This window comes from Anopheles marshallii, chromosome X, assembly GCF_943734725.1.
Source record: "Anopheles marshallii chromosome X, idAnoMarsDA_429_01, whole genome shotgun sequence".
Classification (NCBI taxonomy): domain Eukaryota; kingdom Metazoa; phylum Arthropoda; class Insecta; order Diptera; family Culicidae; genus Anopheles; species Anopheles marshallii.
Window position 1 is genome coordinate 4,170,621 of NC_071325.1, and position 7,204 is coordinate 4,177,824.

The window sequence follows — 7,204 nt, forward strand, 5'->3', positions numbered from 1 at the left end:
ACGGTGTGGCATGGGCAAGGTACACCTAACCTCCCGCTCTCTTTGGACATGCGAGTGGCACAGACAACACCCGGTAAGGGGTCGCCTCTCGGCTAAAGATCGCGGCACAGAGCATGAACGTGAGTTTAACGATGGTGTGTGAGAAGGTGAAGTTAACACCTTTTAACGGCTCACGCTCGAAGAAGCCTTCAGCGTCCAGCTGCATGTCTATGGGGTCGTTAAAAGCTTTAAACCAAAATTTATTGATGTGTTGGGCAAGATTTTGAGGACAACACACAAGCATGATGCATAAGCGTCAAATAGGGGGGAAAAAACGAGTTTGATACGTTTCATGTGAGCTACATCTCCAAATATGAGGTCAGTAATTGAAATACACAGAGTTTAAAGAGGTTGTCTAAGTTGGAAGATTCTCCATTTTTTTATTGTCTTTTAGAATTGTTGCACTTTAAAGCCCAAATTCGGATTCCAATATTGCGAAAAGAGTTCACCACAAAACTGACACACAAAAGAAACCTCAGGGATTTCGTATCTGAGAACCTCAGAAAGCCTCACGCAGAGCTGATCGTCGAGCTTCAACAAAATGGAGGAGACACCCAAACACTCACGCAAACGGTCAATTACTACAAACTGCACAGATAAAGCGCTTAGTAGAAGGGTAATTAAGATCACGACCATTCTGACCCGGGGAGTTCCACCGATGTACGGAGTTCCTCTGGGTTGTTTTTTTTCCTAACATACGCAGACCACACACAAATACCGAACGACTGTCATCATCAATCTTGCAAACGCCCACCGAAACGAGATGACCGGTTCATAACGAACGCAAACGATACTTCGATAGGCCCCCTTCCATACGGAGAGTTTGGAGGGAAAAAAGGGCTACATGAAACATTCGTCACTAAATTAAGTGTAAACGCTAATCCAACATCCTTTCTTCTCGCTTTTCCCTTATTCGCCGCTCAATTTGGATGAGTATTGGATTTCAAACCAGCGGCCCAAAAATCTTTGTTGCTGGAACTTTTTAAGGGCATTGGAGTTTATGTCACCCACAGCACAAAACACCCTCTTGTGCATTTTGTGGGGGGGAAAGATGACGGTGACATCATCGTGTGTCTTGCAAGCGCACCCCGAGTACGTGAAAAAAAGGGGTATAGGTTTTTGCTTATTTGCTTTAAAAATAAATGTTGCTCCAAAACCCAGCTACCGGGGTTCGAGAGAGTGAAAACCAATCTCGGCACGGTTGAGTATTCCAGATGGTTTCACCACACCAAGTGCCGCGTGATGTATTTGTTGCTGGCATATAGTGATCACAACCCAAGTACAAAAAAAAAACCCCCAAATCGGGTCGCTCGTTTTGCGTTTTGTCTTGATGTTCTTTCGAGTGTGGTCAACGTGCTGACGCGTAGGGAACAGTGCGTGGTTAAGTTGTGCGGTTTTGCTGCGTGCAATTAAGATTTATGTTTCGTGCCACAGCCGTGTTGAGATATTGCTTCAATTTGTCCCCGCGCCACGTTATTAAATAACGTTACGCCACAGCGTCGTCGTCAGGATTGGGCCCACCCGGACCTTCTTGTCCGTGTGTACTTGCCCAAAACGGAAGACCCAAATGCAATTTCCGACCGAGCGCAAAGACAAAGTTAATTTACGTCTGCGGTTTTCAGCAACATTTTGAAGATCTCGGGAAAAAAGGGAGCACTTGTAGGCATCTTGGCGAGTGTGAAGAATACTGTGGCCTACTTGTTCAACTTCTAAAGCCCACTTCCTGCTTTTTGTGACGTGAACACATCTCCGATTGCCTCTTCTCAAGCACAAGATTCTCACTACGCTGGCATGAACGAACAGGGTTGATGAGGGATATACGATGAACAAATCGCTCAGCCGATCACCCAAATGGAGCACTTGGGACGGTGTGTCATTCTTTGGAACTCTACCGTTCTACAATTTGACGGTTCGTTTCCATCCCAGAGACACACACACAACTCCCCGAACCAGCGAAGAACTCCGAACACTCGGTTATCATCAAGACGTATATCATAGACCGGAAGTTCCAGCCTCTGGTTTTGTGTGCGTACTTTGCCAAGCAACAAAGAAGCATCCCCAATACGAAGATTGGGATAAGTACGATTTATTATGCATCACCCAGCGGGTCATCTCTCTCCCCCAGCCCACCGAACGGGTATGACTTCATACTGCACACGCACCAGGAGTTTGCCCTTGGGGGAAAAGAGGGATCTCGGTCCATCCCACCCAGGGCATGATTGCAGAGATAATGACGTCAGCTTTGTGCTGCAAAGAACCCAGTAAATTCCCTGCGTCAATACGTCAATCCCTGCGGGCTATTTGCCGACCAGCAGGAGAGGCAAGACTGCATATTTGATATTGCGTTGTAATATTGATAGGGTGGTGGAGCAGGGCGAAGTGCCTTGGAGCATCTGGACAATATGGGCATCAACGCTGTGCCTCGTCCAAGATTCGATAGAATTACCTTCTCTGCGCAGTATACGGACATTATGACTCGAGCAATTCTTGCTTTATTCATCTACCTCTTTCTTTTTTTTGGCAGGTGTAATGACTCAGTTTCCGGATAGTTGAACCTCCAACTCTGCGCCCTCAGGTTTTTGTAGAACCACTCACCTTCAAACTCTGTCTCCCTGCCACCGACCCTCTTGTAAAAGCCACTGCCAATAACGGCAACGGAACTCACAAACCCTCGTTGGCAGTGAATAATAATTAGCATAATTCTATTTCAGGCAGAATCGAGCAGACATTGAGGCGCGCATTGAACGTAAAAGGATTTGTTTTTTCTCTCGAAGTAAAGGAGATAAAAGAAAATGAATTTTCACGTTCGCCGGAAGCAGGCTTGCTAATGGGTGTCTCCTTCCGTTTCCATTTCTAATGTACTTCCCCCTTCTTTGGACACAAAATTGTATTCGAAATTTTTCCGCTTAAATTGCTGACTCACAATGGTGGAAAACCCCTTCCGAGGGCGTTATTTTTTCGGGCGGAATATCATGGGGAACCAATACACGGTGCGTCAAAGGGGAGACGCGTGTGTTCTCTTGGGTGTTTGCATCACCACCGTTGCAGGCTGAACACACGCCCCGGGATTTGGACACCTTTCGGAGAATGTTAGAGAAACACAGTTGGCAAGTTTCAAAATGGCTCAAAAAAAACCGTCAATCGTGACATGCTGACTCTTCGGTAGATGATCCTTCAATTTGGTGAAGCGTCGCGCAATTATAGCTTCAGTTATGAGAGCGCGCTACAGGTTGCCAAGTACATTGTAACTTAACTGGGACACGTTTATAAAGCGCGACTAAGCGGAAGGAAGGTGGACAGGGCGGAGTTGACAAGCAAAGACAAACTAACAAGATATGTCAGGTCATTCAACTTAACCTAGCTATCGGTGGTTACACCCCGTCTTCACGGACCTGCTGCTGCAGCAAAACCGATGGACATAACAGGATTTAACAAGAAAAAGAGGAAGGCGAAAGAGCCGCTCCAAAAGGACAGCAAGCAGTATTGCTGAGGCTTCACCAATATATATATATCGCCCACACAAGAAAGCCCGGAAGTAATTAAATGCAACGGCGGAACGACGCGCCCGGATGTACATCAGTAAAGGGGATGAGCGAAAGAAAACAGGAAACAAATGGGACTCATTACTTAAAGGACCAACCGTGTGTCTAGACGAGTTGCGAAAAAAATTGAGCAGCTTCCGTCTACCCAGATGTCCCCAGTGGGGGCAAGAAGAGTAGGACCGCATCCCAATTTTAATTAGGAACAAGTGTGTTTTTTTTTTTATGTTGGAATTCCGGAAAAAATCTTGCCCGAATAATAATCTTCTCAGTAACTTCTCTGCTCTTGCCACACTCCATTAGTTTGCCAAGTTAGCACACATTTGTCTTCCCGCAGATGTTGGTCCGGTGGGCGAACAAGCAAGATCAAACATAGGGTCGTTCCAACGACATGCCAAGGTTCCAAGCCAACCAGACACTGCCCCGGCGCGAGGATGAATACATGCAGTGTATCGCAGGTTCGTCATCGCCGAGATTATCTCGCCTGGGCAGCGGATGGAGGTCACACAGCACAGTGTAAGATGATCACGGGCGAGCGTGCAAACGCACGGTTGTGTCCGGTGGCAGATGATATCACCACCCTCCACCGGGCTTTCGGAGCGCAAAATCCCCCCCAAGAGGTAGACAGAGGAGGTCTCGTTTCATGTTCGATCTGCTACAAATAGACGCCACAATGTGACGTGTGTATGTGAATTGTTGATGTCTTCCTCGCCTCGCCCAAACGGAAAACCCTTTCTCTGGGGAAAAAAATGTCCTCGAGTTGGAACGTTGGACATCTTGGGCGATGTCGTCATTTGCTAGGGCGAATTTTAATTTCTTGTCTAGACATGCGTATCAGAGGGAGTGAAAAACGAGGAAACTCTTGGACAATGAATTCTGGTGCCACCAAACACATCGCGTTGTCAAGATGTCGATGAGTTCAGATCAATTTCTGGAGTATAGCAAGAAGCTCGCCTACTATTTTGATGACGCGGAGCTGGGACTCTCAAATCGGGAGGTATCTGGAGATATCTGGAAAGTTCTGGAGATATATTGGAGCAGATGTTATGCACTCGAAACCCTCCAGAACTGTATATCTTCGGGGTTTTTAATGTAATAAGTCCGTTCTGCTTCTCTTTCCCTTTCCCATTCTTGACACATACACGTCCAACACACTGAGAAAAGCGCTGCGCGATGAAAAATCGAAGTTTTCAAAGTGAGTACATTCGGAGGACTTCTATTAATAGCAACCTTTGGCTCCCCCTCCCTCTCTCTCTTTCTCGGCCCCACAAGCCCCAACACTGCTAAAATGATGCGCCATGATCAAGAGCAGCGTTCCGAAACGCACCCGGCACCTTCGGGCAGAGGGGGAGGGACTCGTGCGGCGTTGAGAACGGCCCCACCCGCACATATGGGTCGTCGATTCGTGGTTGCTGTCGCAACATAGGGACGCGCTCGATTACAAACGAAAACAAACACAGCACGGCCACACCGCTGCCACAGATCGCTCTCAGATCTTGGGGGTGGGAGGGCGCGATAAAAGATGCGAAGAATTTATTTTCATCGACCACACACACACACACAGAGGGCACGGGGATGGTGGCAAGGCCAATTTGGTGGAAAGTTTTGCGTAATGAAGGCACATAAAGTTGGACCCGAACACTGTTCGGTTTGACCTCATTTTTCCACGCGGGAAACTGATGTCATGCACACCACTGTGTCTATATCTCGTCCGGTCCGGTGATGCGGGACTAAATCATTCGAAAGGGAAAGTGGGACCTTATTTTTGCTGCACTCTTACGATTGCCAGTAGGTTACTGGAGCTTATTTCAATATGCAGTTTAAAAATAGTACCCTCATTCCACTACCCCCCCATCAAGAGCACAGGTCATCTCACAAGCGGTTATAAGATGAGTCAATAAACTGTACGGCTTGCGGGCTTCCTTTCCATTTTCCTTGGCAAGCGATCCAACTTGGCAGGGCACTAAAAGCTAAAGAGGATAGAAAAACAATCTCCCGAACACGAACTTGAACTCAAACGATCATTGCTTCACTACTGCACCGTGCGAAGAAGAAATCCCATCACCGGCTATAAATGCAAGGGACAATAAAAAAACAACACCTTCCCAACCGCGGGAACAGCAAAGAAAGGGAAGGAAGGACACCTTTGGCGCTTTCTATTTCTGTTCACCGTTGTGCATCGCCCAAAACAACAGCAGGCAATCGGGATGACATTAAAAACCGTGAATGAAGATCGCACTTTCCGCCCTCGCGCAATTTGAGTTGCCAATTTTGTACTACTTCGTCACCTCCCGGACGGCTCATAGCGACATTAAATACTTTCGCTATCAAAATCTTGGTCCGTGTTGCTTGTTTGATGGAGAAATAAGTTCCCTGTGTTATGTCTGAGGTTTCTGTCGCCTGAAAGTATGCAATCGGGTTTTTTTAATCGTTTTTAACCTTCTATAAGAGGCTTATTTGTTAAAGGCCTAGTTTTGATTCGTTTATTCGAGCTAATTCTAGCCCTGGGGACACTTCCTTATCAGACACTACAACCCCTTGCGCGGTCTTGGTCTACTGCAGAAGTCCTCTAAAACCACTCTCGATTGAGTGTCATCAGTCATCAGCCAATCTATTATCTCAAAGGAGTGCACTAGAACTTTAGAAGTTCTGTATAGTTCCAGGTTCTCCCAGAGATTTTCTCAGACTCAGACAGCCGAAAGAGTTGGCGGAATAGGAGAGCCTTCTTCAAGAGGCTTTGGATCCTTCCCCATTGCAGAGTGCCTTGGGTATAACTGACAAAAAAAATGTAAGTTATTGCACACCTCCAGCAGTGTACACACTCCCAATTACATCAGTAGCACACAATAAAATGATAAAGGCATCGAATTTCAACTACCATGGGTCATTGGTGCGGCCAGTTAGTATCAACATCCTCCTCGCCGTTCATCGCCATACAGGCAAAACTGACCCAAAAACGGTTCTCACTTGTCCTATCTCTGCTCCGCCGTTAATCGCTTCTTTTGGGGGATGCAATTTTAAACCGATAATGCGCTTATCACCCGTCACAACTTCCGGAAGGATGGGCGGAAATGAGCGATAGGTGCGTGGAGTTCAAGGTACGGTGACCTTTTCAACGTTGACGAGGGAAATAATAAATTCTTGAAAACAATATCAGCACGTCAGCTACTTTTTAAGGGTATGAAAATAATCACCATAAAAGGTAAAGGCAGCAGAAACACATCGTAAACCAGCTGACATCATCACTGAAGCCATTAGACATAATAGCAGCGCGGTGCAAATACTTCATTACCTATATATTGGGGATAAACGATTTGAGAGGTGTTCATTCTCAATTCATGAAAATTCATTTGCTTCTTTTGTCTTATTTACTGCTTCTTTTGCCATATTAAATGAAATACTTGTACTATCACGAAGCAAAGCATTCCGTAACTCATTCCAGAAAAAAGGTCAATCTCAAAACAGGATGTCGTCTATCAGCAACTCACGATCAGAAATTGTATTAAAAAAAACCTTCTTTCGTGAAACGCTTGACTTGAAGTCAACAAAACAACTTCCTCTCTTCCACATCTCGCAGCACTGAAAGAATATTGGAGAGGAAAGGAAATTGAATTCGAACGCAAGAT